The sequence below is a fragment of the Lissotriton helveticus genome, chromosome 8 (genome assembly GCF_964261635.1).
Source record: "Lissotriton helveticus chromosome 8, aLisHel1.1, whole genome shotgun sequence".
Taxonomy (NCBI): domain Eukaryota; kingdom Metazoa; phylum Chordata; class Amphibia; order Caudata; family Salamandridae; genus Lissotriton; species Lissotriton helveticus.
In genome coordinates this window covers 352,233,048-352,253,638 of record NC_136069.1, presented here as the reverse complement: position 1 = coordinate 352,253,638, position 20,591 = coordinate 352,233,048, and the positions used below count along the sequence as shown (strand labels likewise).

The 20,591-nt window shown below is 47.8% G+C and overlaps 1 protein-coding gene across 1 annotated transcript in view; it reads left to right on the top strand.

The window, feature by feature from the left end:
* The window catches only part of KATNAL1 (katanin catalytic subunit A1 like 1), a 314,538-nt gene that overhangs the window by 134,670 nt on the left and 159,277 nt on the right, over positions 1 to 20,591 (top strand). The window lies entirely within an intron of this gene.

The following is a 20,591-nucleotide window of genomic DNA, read 5'->3' as shown; positions in this document are numbered from 1 at the left end:
CGCCCACCGTCGAAGTCAAGTGGACCCCCAAGTAAACAATCGAACTGGCGGCCCATGCTAAGGGCGTCAAAGGACGCACCCGCTCCACCTCCGTCTGCGACAGGGTGAGATTCAGGACATATGACTTACTATAGTTGACCTTGAAACCGGCCACCGCCTCAAATTGCAATAAGGCCTCCCTGATGCAGGGTAACGAGTGTTCCGGGTCCGCCACCGATAGTAGAACGTCGTCTGCGAAGAGCGTGATTTCATGTTGTTCTCCCGTGAAAGGGATGCCCCGGATCCCCTCGTTCTCACGTACCGCCAATGCTAAAGGTTCAATGCTCAGCGCGAACAGGAGGGGTGAAAGAGGGCAACCCTGCCGGGTACCCCTGGAGTGTGGAAAGAACGCCGAGAAGTGTCCATTCACTGTCACCCGTGACCTGGGATTGCAAAAATTGGCCCTCACCATAGTAATAAATTTATCCGAAAAGCCATATGCCGACATTGTGTTAAATAGGAAGCCCCAGTCCACACGGTCGAAGGCCTTCTCGGCATCCAATCCAACCAGGACCGCTGGGATGCGAAACCTATCTGCCTTTTCAATGAGGTGTACCACCCTCCGCGTATTATCGTGAGTCTGGCGCCCCTTGATAAACCCGGACTGGTCAGGATGAATGATTGCCGGCATCAAGTCTTGCAACCTGCGTGCCAGGACTGAGGAGTACAGCTTAGCGTCTATATTAAGGAGCGCTATTGGGCGAAAGGAGGCGCACTGGGTGGGATCCTTCCACGGCTTCGGCAGGATCGTAATGACCGCCTCCGCCAATGTTCCGGCCGCGGAACCAGAGGTGGCCATATCATTAAAGAGGGACACGAGGAAGTCGCAAAGTTCAGTAGCGTATGTCTTGTAGAAGACGGCTGTATAGCCATCTAGCCCAGGTGCTTTGTGCAATTTCAGATTGTGGATGACCTCAAGCACCTCTTCCCTGGAGATCGGGGCCTCCAACAGATCATTCCATTCCTTTGATATCTGGGGGAGTGGTAGGCACCGCAAATACTCCCTTTGTGCTTCTGCATCTAGTTCATCCCCTGCGTAGAGATCCGCGTAAAAGCGGCCAAAAATGCTCGCCTTCAATTCGTCCCTATGCTGTAACACGCCGGCGTCATCCTCAATCCCGCCGACATATTCGCGCTCCCTCCTGTCACGCAGTTGACGCGCTAGGTGTCTACCCACCTTATTCCCAGAGGAGTAAGATTGTCGCCCCAGTCTCAACATCGTAAGTTCAGCCCTGTTATTGTAGTGAGCTCTCAGTTTCCCTCGGACCGCCGTAAGCGGACGTAGGGTCGCCCTCGACGGACGGGTTTTGTGCTCTTGTTCGAGGATGGCCAACACGGCCTCCAGGGCTTCCCGGTCTTTCCGCCTCAACCTGTTAAGAGCGGCGTTAAGGCCTATACACGTTCCCCTGACTGACGCCTTAAAAGCATCCCAAGTAGTAGCTACCGATGTATCCGTTGTGGGGTTGAGAGTAAAGAACTCCCTAATAGCCTCACGCAGTGCCCTATTCGACGCATCATCCCTGACCACCGAGGCCGGGAAGTACCATTTCCGCTGTCCGTTACCGGACAATGTCCAGTGAAGGGTGAGCACCAGCAAACTGTGGTCGGAGACTGACATCAGGAGGATGGTGGAGTCCAGGACATCTCCCCTAAGGGCCTGACTGAGAAAAATATAATCCAAACGGGAGTAGGAGTGATGCACATGGGAAAAGAATGTGTAATCTCGGGAAGTAGGGTGATAAAATCGCCATCCATCAGTCAGCCCTAGTTCACCCACCATCTGCTGTGTTGCATCCGAAAACACTCCTGTATCAGCCCTGTGTGACCTAGAGCTATCCACAACCTCATCCCACACCATATTAAAATCCCCCATGAGGAACAGGTGCCCATCAGTGAAATCCCCCACCTTCTGCAGCAATTCCTGCAGGAACTTATTTTGGCCAGCATTAGGAAGATAAACCACCACAAAGGTACACATTCGCCCCTGAACAACCCCTTTCACCATCAACCAACGGCCATCCTTGTCATTGCGCACCTCTACAGGTTGGAAATGCAGCGCGGCGCGGAAGAGGATGGCCACCCCTCTGTGTTTCGTAGTAGCAGAAGACCTGTAAATAAGAGGGTAAGCCTTATGTCTGAGGCGCAGCTCGTCTTTGCGCGCTAGATGAGTCTCCTGGAGACCCACCACATCCAGCTGATGGTCAGTCACATATTTCCATACTCTCTGTCGTTTCTGCGGCGAGTTAAGCCCTTTAACATTCCAGGTCCCTACACTAACAGGCATCACAGAACCTCACCCCGACCCCCGCCAATGCCAGCCCATGAGTCTCCCCTCCCAGAGGAGCCAGACATCTGGAACCGGGGGTAAGCCCTCTCTGCCCCAATCCTCTGCATTCCAAACTTGCACCTCTGCCATACACACCCCCTAGCACCGTTGTCACCACCACGGACCCTCCCCGACCCCCTCCCCTCATGCCCCCCACCCCCCAACAATCCCACAACAAAAGGAACAAAAGGAAGAAGAAAACACTCAAGTCACTGAGACCCCCTTGGGGGCGTGAATGGGGATCCAACATCGGAACTCCCAAGGCCAAAGGGTGGGGTGTCTTCTCGAAAAGTACATACATAACCCTGGTACCTGAATGTGCGTGCCCCTCCGGCACCAAGGCGAGCAGCCCGAAGATCAGGCCGCCCCAGAGCTCTGCTGCGTCGACGTCAGCGTGGCAGAAGCCACTGACGCCACTGCACTTCCACGCTCCTGCAGGCTAGTCGCGTGGTCAGGCCTCCTGCGGCTCGCCTCCGGTCCCACCCTGTGCCAAGACGAAGAGCGGTGTCGTCTCCGTGGTGAAGGACTGCGACGGGCCTGCGCCGGCGTCTCCTCCTCAATCCCCAGGAGTGCCTTTGCTTCCCGGAGAGATCGAATCTGCGCCAGTCTGTTCTGCCAACGGAAGACTATGCGGAAGGGATGGCCCCACGAGTAGGAGATGTTGTGCTCTCTCAAATAAGCAGTAACCGGTCGAAACTCGCGCCTCTTCTGGAGCGTGGAGGCAGCCAGATCTTGATACAGCTGAGGTCGATGGTCCCGGAATTGCAGGGTGGGAGTGTCCCGCGCCTTCCTGAGGATTCGCTCCTTGAGTTGGAAATCATGCACACACACCAGTATGTCAGGGGGAGGACCCCCATTCCGCCTGGGCAGCCCCACTCTATGGACTCTGTCCATTCTGATGTCCTGCACATCCTCCTCATCCAAAATCTGAAGAAAGAGCGCCTGCACATATTCCCTGAGATCTCCTGCTTCGCCTTCCCAAGGCCCAGCTCGAATGCGGATGTTATTTCGGCGGGAACGATTCTCCAGATCCTCAGCGTGGGCCTGCAAATCTATGTTCTGTTCCATGAGCCGGAGCACGTTCTGTTGTAGCAGGTGGACATCATTGGCCACGCTGAGGTCATGGTCTTCCAGAGTGGCCACTCTCTCCCCAAGGCCGTCGACATCCCTCCGCACTTCGCGGAGATCCGAAGTAAGCTAGGTTCTGAGTTCGGCAATATCGTCTTTGATGGAGGCGAAGAGGTCCTTCTTGAAGGCCTTAGTAGCCGGGGCCTCATCATCAGACCTCCCCGGAGATACGCTAGGACCTGGGGAGGCCGGGGCCTGGGAGCCCCTAGCCGAACCGTCCTTACCAGGCTTCCCCTTGCGTAGGGAGGCGGCCATCGCTGTTACAGTCCACCAGGCAGGTCACAAGAGCGGCGTACAGGGGGGCAGAGACCACCAAAGCCTGCCGTAATAACCAGGCAGAGGCACCGCCCTACACTCTCCAGCTGTCCCCTGTGCCCCAGTGTCAAAGGTAGACCGGTGTCTCTAGCCTGTAGATCTCAGGGCCCCAGCGCTCAGAGAGCACACCCCGGGCAGGCAGGCGCGTGACGACGTGCTAGCAGCAGGCCAGCCAAGGGTCTCAGGTCCAGTCAGGCCTCCCGGGTGTTCGAGGCAATCGAAGCGCTCCCCCCACAGGACGCAGGGCCGCCGCTAGGTCCGGGCGAGGGAAGGCCGCCGCCTGGGTACAATCACCTCCCGGAGTCCTTCAGAGGCCCCCAAACCTTCATCAGCCGGGCACAGCGGTGCTACACCGGATTCCGAGTCAATTGGCGTACCTGTAGACTATTTCGTCGCTGTCCGGTAGCAGGGGTCTTCCGCCGCGGGGACGAGCGCTCACACGGCCCGTGTTCCCTTACAGCCGCCGGCAGCCGTGCCAAGCCGATCATGCACCCTCAATGCCAAGCTGGAGCCTCCAAATGTGCCACCTCGTGACTGCCTCCACACTTCACTGAAGGGTCCAGTCGCCCCAATTGCCGTGTGCCGCCCAGGCTGTAGCGCGAAGGAGCGACCCCCAGGCGGAGCGCAGGCCGATGCGCGGACCAGGCCTCAGTCCCCGGCCTCAATTAGTCCGCCTGGCTCACCGCAGGGCCCGCCGTCCACGGATAATAGGCTCCGCCCCCTCCGGTGTTCGAGGCCTCAGCTCCAAACAGGTCCGTGTCGTTGCCGCCCGGCCCCCGGGGGCGCTCCGCTGTCAGTATGAGGCAGCGCCGACCACCACCGGCTGCCGAGTGCCCCTAGACGGTCCCGCAGCTCCGCCCGGCACTCCAGCCCTCTGTGTCGCACAGGGCGCGAAGATCGCCGGCAGCTCCCAACTCACGCCCGCGGGCACTAAGAGCGTCGGGACTCGCTCCACTGCCAGCCACCGCTCACAGTGGGCTTCGGAGCGATTGTAAGCCCAGAGGAGCTCCCGGGGTCAAGCTGGACAAGGCTATTGTAGGCCCGGCGCCGGAGGGGACAAAAAGCACGTCCTACTCCGTCGCCATCTTGGCCACGCCCCCCTATTTATCCTTTTTTTAAGATGGCCCAGGTTCATAGCAGGATCAAAGTGTGCAAGTTCAGAATAATTCCAAACCCCTATCCTTTTAGTGGGACCAGAGACTGGGTGACTGAGCCTGTTTTGTTTTCATTAGGGACACCATTTCCCAACTTCAGTTACCGTCCCTGGGTTGTTCATTAGTATTCATATACAGAGGGGGCAACTTTCTAATCCCCCACCTCAAGCACTGGTGTTAGCCCCAAAATTCTTGAGTGTAATTCTACCAAGACTCTGAAAAGGGCACAGCAGGAAAAAGACGAAGTCAAATGATTGTATCTGTGCATTCGCTAAACATCCTAAGAAAGAAGGTCACCCATGTAGGAGAGGAAGACCAGCAGTAATATCCCTCACGAGAGGACACGCAAGGTGTTCCCCTGTGTGCCCTCTTCATTGCAATAAGCTTAGCTTTCAGACATTGAACGTTAGCCCTTCATGAAGAGTAAAAGATTTTAAAAAATCTTCCTGCGGAGACTATTTTGGGTTTTACTAGAATGTACCAACTTTGTAATAATACATCAGTACCAAGGGCAACATTACACCTTTTTCTTAATTTACAGGTCGCCTTCCCTGGTATTGGTATGGATTTGGTAGGGCCTGTAAATGTTTCAAGGTGGACATGTCAAGACATAATGGTCATAGTCTATTATGCAACATATTACCAAATAATTTTCATTTTAAGGGACACTTATGCAGCCCATCTGTGTGTTATACTAGTATCCTTCATTGCTGGGTTTGGGATGCTCCTGGAAATATTGAACAATCATGACAATAATGGTATTTCTCCAGTATTGGGGTGTCTTTCATAGATTCACATGCTTGAATATTCCCTGTCATCGGAGTGGGAGTCCCACGGTACATAACATAGCAATGTAGTAATAACATAAATATATATATGTGTGTGTGTATATATATATATATATATATATATATATATATATATATATATATATATATATATATATATATATATATAAACTATAGAGTTTCTATAGAGAGAAAATCTTGTTACTTCTATAACATATCACAGTCATTATGCTTAGTCCAAACTCCAGCCAATCAGGCGTCAGCACCCTCTTAGAATGTTCTCCTCAGAGGCTCAGGCCCTCAGATTTTCTACCGCAGGTCGTGTGATGGGAGTCTCCCTGAGCTCTGCTCAGTTTTTTTCTGTTTTTCTTCTCAGAAAGTGAACTTCATGATGTCACTACCAAGAAGTCCCTCTTCAGACCTTGTGGGACCCGTGGTAAACGGAGACTTCATTCTGAAGACCCTCATAAAAAATGCATTTATTGCCTTTATCCTGAACACCAGGTAAAGGATTGCAAAGTATGTAGAACCTTCTCTTAGAAGACTTTAAAGGACAGAGAGGGGCTTCTCCTTCTGTGACTTCAGAGAACCCTCTCTCAGATGTGGAGAGTGTGTCATCAGTCAAGACTTCATCATCCTTGAAGAGAACCAGTGAGTATCAAAAGGTTTCTCCAAAACCTAAAGTGGTGAAGAAACATCATGTGGATAAGCCCACTAACCAACATTCAACTTCTAAAGGGATGATTTCTTCCCCTCAGAGTCTATCTGCACCTTCTACACCCCCGAGATCTGATTCTCAGGCATCAAAGACTCCATCTTTGCAGTTTTTACCTCAGAAACTGCCTATCTCGTCAACGGGCTCATCGCCGCTCCCTCCGTCGATGAGAACTGCTGTCGTCGCGTCTACATCGATGACTTCTACATCTGCGTCTATGAAGCCGGCTATGATCCTGTCATCGGCAACTTCACCGTCGACATTTGTATCCATAAAGGTGCGGCCTATTTAGTCCACGGTGCCTTTGAATTCGTCGTCGGCATCAATAAAGCAGAAGAAGAAGCGTTCATCGTCATCGATGACGACTTCATCGGCGGTGGCTTCATCGGCGGTGGCTTCATCGGCGGTGGCTTCATCAGCAGTGGCTTCGTCGACGGTGGCTTCATCAACGGTGGCTTCGTCGACGGTGGCTTAGTCGGCAGTAGCTTCGTCAACGGTGGCTTTGTCTACTGTGGTTTCGTCGACGGTGGCAACATCGACGACTACATCCATGGATCTAGTACCTTTGAAGTCTTCAAGCTCTTTACTTCAACTGCGACATTCCTCTTTAGATACTCTGATGCCAATTCAAGCTGCTTCCCAACCTCCAGCTGAATTATTTTCTTCTGATGCTGATGATGATGAATCAGAGGACGATGACAGATTTCGGGCTGCTCTCAGTCCCTCTGAACTTCTTATTAAATGTCAGGACTCTGATGATGACCTAGAGGAAGAAGATTTTTCTACTTATGACACACAGCCTGTGCCGAAACTTCCTATGGCACAGATGCCTTTATCACTTACTAGCAGCCCGTCCCGACGTTGTCCGGGTATGAAATAGAATGTCTGTAATCTGTGTATTTGGCAAGGGCAATTTATTTTAAAATCTCGCGGTAGACAACATTTTCTGTTTCATTAGAATAGGGACGGAGAAGACCCAGCTGCAGCCCTGGTTGATGTTAGCAGGCGCGTGTAATTGGTGTAGTGATCCGCCGCCTGAGCCCGACTACAGCCCTGGTCGATGTTAGCAGGCGCGTGTAATGTCGTTGAATGAGGAAGTTATCAGCCGCGGGTAAATCCGTTTAATGAGAGAGTTGAGTGACAGTGAGTAGGAGAGGCTGCAGTAATTGTCCCCGCAGACACGCTCATTTGCGTGTTCCCCCGCTTGAGGCCCAGATGCAGGCCTGTTTGATGTTAGCAGGCGCGTGTTCCCCCGCTTGAGGCCCAGCTGCAGCCCTGGTTGATGTTATCAGGCACGTATAATTAGTGTACTGATCAGCCGCCTGAGCCCAGCTAGAGCCCTGGTTGATGGTAGCAGACGCGTGTAATTTTGTTGAATGAGAGAGTTCAGTAACAGTGCGCAGGAGAGGCTGCAGTAACGTTACTTACCAGGCCTCTAGGTGAACGCGTTTGTCACGCCCCCAGCCACAGCAGACGGTCGTCTGATTAATGTACAACCCACATGACATGAAGGGCAGAACGTAGCACACGCCCCCCGGCGTGCCCCTTGATGCGGCGCAATTGCGTTCACATGGCATGAAGGCCGGACACACGCCCCCAGCGTTTCTCACGCCCCCAGAGTGTCACGCCCCCTAGCGTGCCCCTTGATGCTGCGCAGCAACGTAATTGGCGCTTGTATGTACGACTCACATGGCATGAAGGGCGGACACACGCCCCCAGCGTTTGTCACGTCCCCAGCACACGCCCACAGCCCACAGCCCACGATGTGATGGCCATACCACACGCCCCCAGCCCACGCCCACAGCACAACGCAGACACGCCCACAAGGGTCTACTTTGCTAGCACGGTTCTTTTACCTTTTAAATGTATAGAGGAGTTGGCCTAACGGCTTAGGCGCTCGACCTCGGACCTGGGGATCTGGGTTAGAGTCTTGGTAAAGACGCCAAACATCCTGTGATTCTGGGCAAATCACTTAATCTCCCCGTGCCTAACAAAAATGAATGTGTGTCCTCCTGTAACGTAACTGGTGCTATGTAAAGCGCTCTGATACCGGATTCAGTTCGGGTCAAGTTCGTGCTATATAAAACTGCAAAAAAATATATATATATATGGTGGCCGTCTGCATAGCCTATGTCCTTCTGCTGCAACTGCCCTTTCCAACGCTGTATTGGGTGTTGTGATTGGTGCTGTGGTTACTGAGATTACCCGCCTCAAAGGTTTGGGCTCTCTCTTTATAATATTAGTATGGATATGGATTTCCAACCTCCAATTCGGGCTGGATGATTATTACCGCTGCTTTCCTAATTCAGTTCAGGCCTCTCCTGCACCCCAAGTGCCTCTTCAACCTCCTACTGGACAATCGGTTACTATACCTTCTGCGTCGCCGCCCAGAGTACATCATCAGGATGCTTCTCAGATCATAGAGGAGGACAATGAGGATGATAATGATGATGATGGTGACAAGGAAGAGGGTGAGCTAGATCACAGATCCCTTCTTTCTGAATGGGACAACAATCAAATTCAAACACCGTCTCCCACTACTCCAGCTCCTATGGATTCTCCACCAGTTGACATAGGTGGTTTTCATTTACTCATGGAAAGGGCGGCAAAAAGATTCTACCTTCCTGTGGTCACCAGAGAGGAAGATTGTTTCTTCTTTGATTTTAAGGATCAGCCTCAGAAGCAAGTTCGTTCTATTCCCATCATTGATTTTATTTGGCAAGAAGGCCTCAAGCTCATGCAAAACCCTAATTCAATTCCAGCTGTTCTACCACGGCTGGATAAGAAATACAAATCCCCCGCAAATTCACCTGCTTGTCTCATTGCACAACGAAAGCCTGATTCCATTATTACTCAGGCAGCACAACGTCGGGTCCAGAAATCCATTGTCTCCATTATCAGCACCGCCGGACCGAGAGGGTAGACGTCTTGACGCTATAGGCAAAAAAAATCCACTATGGCGGCAACTACAGTTCAAGCAGCAAATTCTTTGGCTATCCTTGGCCGTTACGATTGACAAATGTGGGCAGACATATCATCCCTTGTAGATTTAATACCAGAGGCATCTAAAGCAGAGGTGTTAAAAATTCTTCAAGAAGGGGAAAGGATTTCCTTGGAAATTATTGATTGTGCTGTTGATATGTCTTCTACTGGTTTCCGTCTTTGGCTGGTGCAGCGGTCCTCAGACGACAGGGCTGGTTGAAGGCCACGTCCTTCCAACAGGAGGTACAGGCAAAAATACTGGACATGCCTTACGACAGTGAATCATTGTTTGGCCAACATATCGACGACGCCCTTCAAACAATTAAAAAGGACACCAACACTGCTCGTGCTCTCGGAACTCTCCAGTTTAAAAAGCAGCCCTTTTGAGGTGCAAGAGGTCGTGGCTCCACATCTTCCTTTCGGGGAAATTGAAATCAATATCGACAAGGGCAACAACGTTACTCCTCCCAGGGTCAGCAGTCGTACAGACAACAGCATTATTCTTCCCACAGACAATACAGAGGAAAATCCTCTTACAGAGGAAAGGATTCCTCCAAGAAACAATGACTTTCACCATTCGCCATCACTGACTCCTCCCGCTTTTTCAAAGGTTGGAGGTCGAATCTCCCACTTCTATTCCAAATGGTAACTGATAACTACCGATCAATGGGTTCTGGATATTGTGCGTAGAGGGCACGCATTGGAGTTTGCAGGGGCGGCTGTTCGTGTAGGGCGTCGGGGCTCCGCCCACCTAGATTTCTATGTTATTTAGATTGTAATCCCTAAGAGAAATCCACGTAACACCTCCTAATATAAAAAAAAATTCCAAGGTTTACGGTTAAGGAATAAGGCCTGTGCCGAGTGCTGCCTCAATGACAGGCTGCCTGCCTCAGTCTCGTCCTGACTGACACGAGAGTCAAGAAGCCAAGCACTATCGGGAATGAAAAATGCACATTATTTAAATGTAAGTAGGCCAGGGCGGACCTAGTGCCAGCCCTGACCTGCAATTTTCGGGGGTCTCAAGAGAGCACCCACTAATGACGCGGAGGAGCGTCATATTTTCAAGCAGCACCGGGCGTGTAAGGCATCAGCCCTATATTTCCTGAGCCTACATGTCAATCACTTTTCAGGCTGCAGAACCTATTCCAAGGAGTCACAGGGTGGGTGGGGTCTGCAAGTATTACTGAACCCACCCTACCCTGTGACTATTTTCAGCAAGGGTGGGATTACCCGCTGCCTCCTCTCCTGATTCGCAGCAGTGTAGCGTTGTGCGCGCGTGCTGCTAATTATCTGTTCCAGACTAGACAGCCTCACGGAGAGCCTGAGTATGATCAGGTAAGCAGGGGACAGAGGCCTCACCTTTTCTAGCCTGTAAGTTGTTACAGAAAGCTAATTTGATCATTTACTGAATTAAAAACTATGGTGAGAAGATTTGAAGAAGTGCTCGGGAAAATTAAATGCTTTTCCAAACGCAAAAGTAGTAAATTCTAGAAACATTTTACAGCTTTAGGAGACTTTCGGAATTGTACTTGACATCCCTTTTCAATAATTTGACTTCGGCGCTCATATAAACAGAAACACCCACAGTTTATTTAACAGTTTAGCGAAGGGTTATTCGTGTTCAGAATAGAATGGCGCACAACATGTAGTGGTTGAGTAATCACACAAAAGGTAGTTTTGGTTGGTGCTGCTTGTACAGAGAGAACCCTAAAAACTCTGAAACCAAAGGGTGTAGGAACTAACCCTTATGTAAAGTGTAACAGCCAGTCAAGCGCACACAACAATTGTAAGGGTAAAAGTGATCAAGGTAAGGCGTCCAAGGATAAGGTCACACACGATGTTCTTTCTATCTTAGTTTTTAATAGGTGTATGATTGGTCCTCCTGTCCAGGAGACACCAACGAGAAAGAAAACCAGCCGACACGTGTTTCGTCAATAAGGGCGTTAACCCAATGACTCTTCAGGGCTGTTAGGGTGTGATATATCGTTGTATCGGGGGACCGGTGATACTTCCAACCCGGTCCTGGTCGGGTTAAATCAATAATAGCGTGTCCGCACCAAAAGTAATGGACTGAAGGGTAAGGTGCTCGTATCAATGAAAAAGGCGGGTAATGCCTTTAGTTCTGATCACGAGCGGCGGTGTGCCGTGAGTTTAGGAAGAAAGGTATTGCCGGATACATTTGCATTTGTTACAATTAACTAGCAAGCGATTTTCACTTATAATTATTACAAATGTAAAAAATGTGACCTGGCTCTTTATGTTTTCAAAGGCTACACTCGTGTATGACGCATATACGGATCACCCACACGCATATTCACTACACACATGTTAAGTCTCGCCTTCTCTTTAATCCCTCCCAGTGTGCACTCGCACTTACAAGTGTTCTCAAAATCGTGCTCACTCTATTACAATCCGGGTTGAATTGACTGATTATGTAGACATTTAGTAAAGTTTGCTTGTCTCTGGTAACAGTGCTGTTTGTACCGTGTCGGAGGGCTTCTGCAGATTTAGTCTCATTTCTCATGGCGAGTCTAAGTTTTGCCTGCAGCCTTTGCCTCATCCTGTGATTCTAATCAGTTCTTGTAAGTGAATAACGGTTCACCAACCCAACCTACGGGAAGCAGTATGTGTAATTATCAATCTACTTAAGCGAGTTTAAAGAAAGACAAATGAGTTTGGTTCCTTTCACAAAAGTGCTACAAAGGTCACTCAATTTATATTTTTATTTTTGTGGACCTCACCGGATGACTAACAACTTTACCCAGAAACAGCTTCTGTCTTTGCTCCTGAGATATGTGCAATTTATCTGACACTTTTTTGGTTAACACACTGATTTTCACACGTAAGTACAAGTGTAACAACATTTAAATTAGTCTAAGGAATTGAATAATGTGCCTATTTAAGCATCCCAATTTCAGCAGAAGTAACAGCTGTCATGCTTCGTGTCATTTTTTGAAACTGCAAAAGAAATCACAACACAAGTGTTTTAATTAATAAGGCCACATTAATGAAACCTTATATAAAACAGACTGTTTAAACTGGAAAAGGTTTATCTAAAAAAATGTCACTCAGCAATATATATATATATATATATATATATATATATATATATATATATATATATATATATATATATATATATATATACGTTTATCTTAAAAAAAATATATCATTACAATGTACTTGACTAGGTGGCATTAAGGCCAGAGCTTGACAGATTCAGAACTTGGAGGTACCAGGTTAGAGTCTCTGCATCGGCTCAACATCCTGTGATTCTGGGAAAATAAAACCACTTCATCTACCTGTGTCTAAAAAAAACGGAACATGGCCTTGTGTAATGTACTTGGTGTTCATGTAAAGTGCTCCAATACCTTAGGGTCGAGTACGGACATCTTTTGTTTATGGAATATTTTATGCATTTTCCTTAATAAATGCCTATAAGAACTGTATTTTTGGGTCAGTTATCAGAGAAACCGAGCTGAAATGTGCATCTTTATACACCTATTATATTTTTAACATTTTCTCAGGGTAGAACCTCCCCTGATAAAATTTTGGCTCACTCGCGCACCAAAATGTATTTACTGGTTTTACGCCTCACCACTTTAAAATTCCACCAGCCACCACTGGGAGTTTGTTAAATATTCCTCCCAATTCTCCACCAAAAGGCCCGCCTCCTGCCCACCTGAAGGAACTTTTAAATCAACTCACAATCTTATTAAGAAAAGGAACGATCGAAGTGGTACCAAAACTACAAAGGGGCAGGGGATTCGATTCGAGGTTCTTCCTTATATAGAAAAAGTCGGGAGAATGGCGCCCTATTCTGGACCTGCGTGCCCTGAACAAATACATCAAAAAACAAACATTTCGCATACTGTCCCTGCAGTAGGTACTTCCTTTACTATCCCAAGGGGAGTATATGACAACTATGGATCACCAAGATGCTTATTTTCATCTTCCCATTCTGCAGAGACACAGGAATTTTTTCAGATTCAGAGTGGCGGGGAAAGATTTCCAATTCAAAGTCCTTCCATTCGGCCTTCGTTCCGTGCCCTGAGTGTTTACTAAAGTCCTCGCTCCGGTGGCAGCTTATCTCCGCCTACAAGGAGTACACATCTTTCCATACCTAGACGACTGCCTGCTGAAGGCACGGTCGTTCGAACAGGCACCCAAACACACTTTAATTTGCAGGTCCCTCTTCCTGTCCCTGGGCCTTACATTCAACATGGCGATACAAAAGGGGATGATGGACGGAGCGTTTGAGCAAATCAAACACTCACACCCAGTCAACTGATCTGGGTTTAATCCATCACCATTCTTTAGCCCACTCAGCCACCCCATTTCAGACATGGCTATATGCAAATCAGTCTGACCCTGTGCCTCCTGGGAACAGTCCGTCCCGAACTGCCAAGCCATGTCTTCCATGGACCGGAAACAAGCATCCTGGCACCGGTTTCGGATTCATAATCCTCATCAGCCAGGCTATCTTGAATCCAGTGGCCAAGTGAGCAAGGGACTCACGTCTGAGCATACCCTGCCACACTTAGGGCGAACAAAGCGATACAAAAGGGGATGATGGACGGAGCGTTTGAGCAAATCAAACACTCACCCCCAGTCAACTGATCTGGGTTTAATCCATCACCATTCTTTAGCCCACTCAGCCACCCCATTTCAGACATGGCTATATGCAAATCAGTCTGACCCTGTGCCTCCTGGGAACAGTCCAGCCCGAACTGCCAAGCCATGTCTTCCATGGACTGAATTGCATATAGCCATGTCTGAAATGGGGTGGCTGAGTGGGCTAAAGAATGGTGATGGATTAAACCCAGATCAGTTGACTGGGGGTGAGTGTTTGATTTGCTCTAACGCTCCGTCCATCATCCCCTTTTGTATCGCTTTGTTCGCCCTAAGTGTGGCAGGGTATGCTCAGACGTGAGTCCCTTGCTCACTTGGCCACTGGATTCAAGATAGCCTGGCTGATGAGGATTATGAATCCGAAACCGGTCCCAGGATACTTGTTTCCGGTCCATGGAAGACATGGCTTGGCAGTTCGGGCTGGACTGTTCCCATGAGGCACAGGGTCAGACTGATTTGCATATAGCCATGTCTGAAATGGGGTGGCTGAGTGGGCTAAAGAATGGTGATGGATTAAACCCAGATCAGTTGACTGGGGGTGAGTGTTTGATTTGCTCTAACGCTCCGTCCATCATCCCCCTTTTGTATCGCTTACATTCAACATGGACAAGTCTAATTTTCTCTCTGCTCAAAACACTGTTCTTGGGAGCCATCCTAGACACAAAGCTAGCAAAAACGTTTGTGTCACACTAAAGACGTCTACGGCTTTGCAATCTAGCGGCCTCCCTCCATTTAAAAAAGTCCGCTTCTGTCCGACAGTTGAAATCTTTCTTTGGGATGTTGTCTTCCTGCATTCCTCTAGTCCCTCACTGCCGCCTAAAAATGAGACCCATTCAGGATGAATTTGACAAGCAATTGGCTCAAGTCTCGGGATGCTTCAACGATCTGGTCGAAGTCATATCTCGGATGAAAACAGCTCTACTCTGGTGGACTCTCGAGGAAAACGTCTCTTCAGGTCGTCCATTCCTGGTGGACACTTTCAAGTTTCACTCTCACAACAGACGCATCTCTCGAAGGTTGGGGTGCACATCTTCAGGGTTTTACAGTAAAAGGAAAGTGGAACATTCATCAAAAGACATGGCACATCAACCTGCTGGAGTTAGTGGCTATTTTTCTGGCTCTGAAAGCTTTCTGCAACATCATACAAGGAGCCGGAGTGTTAGTCCGAACGGACAACACAACGTACATGCACTACATAAACAAACAAGGGGGCACAAGGTCCATCCTGCTATCCCTTCAGGCTAAGCAAATCTGGGATTGGGCGATTCAACACCAGATCGCCCTCACAGCAGTGCATGTTCCGGGAGCGTCAAAGAATCTTGCGGATTCCCTGAGCAGGTCATCCACGACCAATCACGAGTGGGAATTACGTTAACCCACACTAGATCACATTTTTCGATTATGGGGCTCCCCAAAACTGGATTTTTACGCAAAACACTTCTGAACTGCAAATGCCTGTTCTAAGCAAGTTGGCTTCCCCAACCAGAGTTATGCGCCAATGCCTTTTTGATGAACTGGTCAAAAATATATGCCTAAACTTTTTCACCGATACCGCTAGTCCCCAGAGTTCTTCGAAAAATGAGGAAGGTACCCTGTCACATTATTCTAATAGCTCCCAGGTGGCCTCGACAAGTCTGGTTTATGGAACTCCTGCCACAGTGCGACACGATCATTCTTCGCCCACTTCTCAATCTTCTAACCATGGATCAGGGCCAAATTTGTCATCCCGACCCAGCATCTCTGCGTTTAGCGGCTTGGAACCTGAGCACTATGAATTTGGAAATTTGGAAATTCCTTTAGATTGTAGGGAGGTCCTGGCTAAGGCTAGAGCAGCTTCAACTGTGAAAACATACAAACTCAAATGGAAAAGCTCCTTCGGCATTGGTGGTCTAGCTCTCAAATGGCTCCAACATTTTTTGACTGACCGCTCTCAAACGGTCATCATGGGCCCCCACCAAGCAGAAAAAACATCCTTAGATAAAGGCGTTCCCCAGGGCTCCTGCCTTAGCCCCACCTTGTTTAATATCTATATGGCCCCTTTGGCGAGGGTAGTGGAAGCTCTGGGGTTCGAAGTCATTTCGTATGCGGATGACACCCAGCTGCTATTTAACATCGGTTAGAACCTGGAAGCAGATAGACTCCGTTTTGTCTCAGGAATTACAGCAATATCTAACTGGATGACCGACAACCGTCTCCTGTTAAACCCGGGCAAAACGGAAGTCATGCTTCTAGGGAAAGCCGCAGCAGTATGGTCGGAGGACTGGTGGCCACGACAACTAGGCCTGTCACCAACACCCAAACAGTGTGTGAACAACTTGGGCATTAAACTAAACCACACTCTATCTATGCAAGACCATGTAGCCTCAGTCTCTGGATCCTGTTACCACAGGCTTAGGCTACTGAGGAAAATTCTACCTTTTGTCCCGACGGAACACCACAAAACCCTGACCCAAGCCTTAGTCCTTAGCCGTATGGACTATGGGAATGCCTTACTGACAGAGGTTGGAATCACTTCATTGAAAAAAATTCAGGTAGTTCAGAACTCGGCGGCCAGGTTGGTCCTGAATATGCCGTCAGGATCATCATCACGTCCCTTACTAAGAAAGCTGCACTGGCTTCCGATTAAACAGAGCCTTTTTTAAAATTTGCTGCCTGACTTATTGTGCTCTCCAGGGACAGGGCCCCCTGTATCTCCAAAGGAAACTAAAAAAGTATACCCTTAGTCGTTCCTTGAGATCTAGTACACTCCAGCTCCTCCAGGTGCCCCGCATTAGGCTCCACAGATCTGGGGGCCGGGCCTTTTCCTTCTTGGCTCCCAAGTACTGGAATAGTCTTCCAGCCTACTTACGAGATATACCCTCCTATTTAAATTTTAGGAAAATGCTAAAGGCCTTCCTGTACTAGGCTCCCTTTTTTCCCCCTGCGCTGCCCTCCTATCCGGAGTATTCTGAGTAAAGCGCCGAGATGCCCCCGGTGATTCGAGCGCTATACAAAAGGGCGTAACATAACATAACGAAAAGTTTCTGTCTATGGTGTAATGAAGCTCAAGTACATCCTATTCATTCCACGCCGGAGCAACTCTTGCCTTTCTTTTTGCACCCGGCAAATCAGGCCTCTCGTATTCTACCCTAAAAGTTTTTCTAGCAGCAATCTCAAGGTTTTGTCAAAATGGCTCAAACTCTCTTTACTCTTCTAGAGTAATTCAACAATTCTTCAAGGGTCTTTTTCGAATGTTTCCACCAATTCGTCGACCGCCTCCTCCTTGGTATTTGAACATTGTGTTGACACAGCTCATGAAACCCCCTTTTGAGCCAATCCATAAAGTCGATCTCAAATTCATTACTTGGAAGACTTCTCTACTTTTGGCTCTCCCTTCCTCACGTCAAGTCAGTGACATACAGGCGTTTACTACTAAACCGCCTTTTCTTCAATTTACCAAAGACTCTATCTTGCTCCGCACCAGTCCGGCCTTTATCCCCAAAGTGCCAGCGGATTTCACCTCAATGAACCAGTCGTTTTAAAAAGCGTTTTTTCCTAATCCTCAAACACCAGCGGAGAGAACACTTCATTCCTTAGATATCAAAAGGTGTTTACCTTCAAAGGACAGCTACTATATGCAAGACTGACCAACTTTTTGTGGCCTACGGAAGGATGCGAAAGGGACATCCAGTCACCTAGTAAACAATTGCACACTGGATATCTACCGCAATTGCTTTTTGTCATCAACAAGCTGGTAAACCACTTACTAGAACTGTTCGAGCGCATTCTACCAGAAAGGTTTCCTCTTCCACTGCGCTATTTGCTGGTGTGCCTCTTCAACACATCTGCAGAGCTGCAACATGGTCCAGCAGGCACACCTTTACAAGAGATTACAGTCTGGATGCTGCTGACGACACTGAATCCGCTGTGGGGAAAGCAGTCATTCGTAATCTTTTTTAATAAGATGAGCCTCTGTTGCTTCCCTCCTCCTGTATACAAGGTACTTGTTGTTTTATAAATATATATATATATATATATATATATATATATACATATATATATATATATATATATATATATATATATATATATATATATATATATATATATATATACACACATATGTATATACCTTTAGTCTCTTCGTACTGGGTATTGTTATCATATTGATTTTTATGTACCTTGTATTGTTCTGATGCCACTGCTCACTACTCTTATTCAAGTCTGTGAATCTATGAAAGACACCCCAATACTGGAGAAGAACAAAAGTTACTTACCTGTAAACTGTGGTTCTCCAGTATTGGTGTCTTTCATAGATTCACATGCGAACCCACCCATCTCCCCTCAGAGGCTCTCGACTACTACTTGGCTCTATGTCACTCTTGTGCTACGAAAATCTGAGGGCCTGAGCCTCTGAGGAGAACATTCTAATATGGTGCTGATGCCTGATTGGCTGGAGTTTGGACTGAGCATAATGACTGTAATATGTTATAGAAGTAACAAGTTGTTCTCTCTTTATATATATATATATATATATATATATATCGTGAACTCCGTATCTCTCCTGCACACGCTGCTTTTACAGCCGGCAAAACAGTTTATATATATATATATATATATATATATATATATATATATATATATATATATATATATATAGCGTTACAACCTACTTTCAAGGTGCAACAGGTACAGTTCAAGGAAATTGAATAGTTTTATTAAAGTTACCTGAAGCTAGCCTGATTGAGTATCAGGACCTTTGGGTAAGCGTATGTGGCAAGGTTAACAGAAGAAACTCATTATAGTCGTGGGAAGGACAGAGAATGCTGCAGCCTTGTGGTCAGACTTCTATCTCAGCTAGAGGTTCGGCCTGGCTGGCTTCTGTGGATGTGGCAGTAACAACTGTTTGAAATTTGTATTTTGTCAGCTAGAATTCAAGAGGGACGGTGTTTATCTGCTCCTTTTATTTAGAGACTTGTAAAACAAATATACAGCAGCAAGCGTACATCAGAAGGGCAAAAGTTAAGAGACCCCTATCACACAACTTTGGTTTAAAGTGCTGTAAGACCTAACCCTTGTCTGTAACAGTATGCATACAAATCTCCTGAATCACTTCTCATTACAGTAACATCAAACATCTACCACTGGCACAGACCTTAGAGTGAGAGAAATGGTCAACAAATGTCATCATGCATTTCCATGGAGTCACTCCTATGAGTGATATGACCATATCGGTATACACCTGTTACAACGCATTTTTTACTCCGCACTACCATTACAACGCGACTTTTACTCCGCATACCGTTACAACGCATTGCGCTGGGGGGCGCTGTAGGATAGGGAATAAGTTTAATTTTCTATCCAACACCTTCCCTAGTGTCCACGGGGACTGGTGTTGGAATAGAAAATGATACTTACCACTATCCAGCGCCCCAAGGCGCTATGCGTTGTAACGGTATGCGGAGTAAAAGTCGCGTTGTAATGGTCTGCGGAGTAATAGTATGCGTTATAACGTCATACATCCGACCATATCATACCTTTTTCCCTTCTTGCTGAATATTTGTTTTACAAGTCTCTTAATAAAAGGTTCAGATAGACACTCTCCCTCTTGAATTGTGTCAGAGGGAACTAGTTTTGTGTACTAGCTTTTCATGCTTACGTACTATGTCCAAATACCAATTTGTTTTGCTAGACCACATGTTCAGAGAACTTCCTTCCTGGAGTACAGCAACTCTTCAGTGGTGTGTGCCATAATTCTTTTGCACACTTCAATGCCTCCCTTGTTATTTGTAGTTACTCGGCATTGTCCATAAGCCCATTTGTGGAGCACAGCATACCATCACAAGTGCATGGTATCTCCTCCTTTGTGCAATCTAGCACACTGCACTTCCTCCATAATGCACAAAGCGTGTCTTCCCATGCTGTGCGGCAGCTTCTCAATTTGGTACGAAAGCTCCTCTAAGAATACCTCCAAGCTGGATGTTCATGATATTACCCAGTGTCATGAGACAAACCTACTTTCACAATTTGTGGCTGATGACGTCACAAGCTAGGAAGAGGCAATGAGATTAGCAACCACTGCTCTTTAATAGTGCCTACTCACCGGTAATGTGTGTCCTCTTGTTCTTCTTCTGCTCTCCTAATCTGCATGTCTTACTGAATACAGCAGCCTCTACCATACTGGTCCACAACACCATCCTTTATTGGTCAATCATCTTGCAGTCTGATGACCCTGTGGAATGTTAGGTTGAGTGGTCTCGTGGGCTGAATGTTCTGTTGAGCTTGGGTAATGGTGGTTTAACTCTCCTGGTGAATGAATGTATCTTGACCACTAATAATCATACCTGTTGATCTTCACTGAAGCCTGACTGTCTCCTCTTTGAGTCGTCATTACAAAGCACTTCTTCCTGATTACAAAACACTTCATGCCCTAGTAATTGCCATGCCATCTCAGAGTCGGACTGGAATGACGGTTACCCAGTATGGCATTAATATGTAGTTCAGCAAACACAGCATGCATGAACGAAAAATGT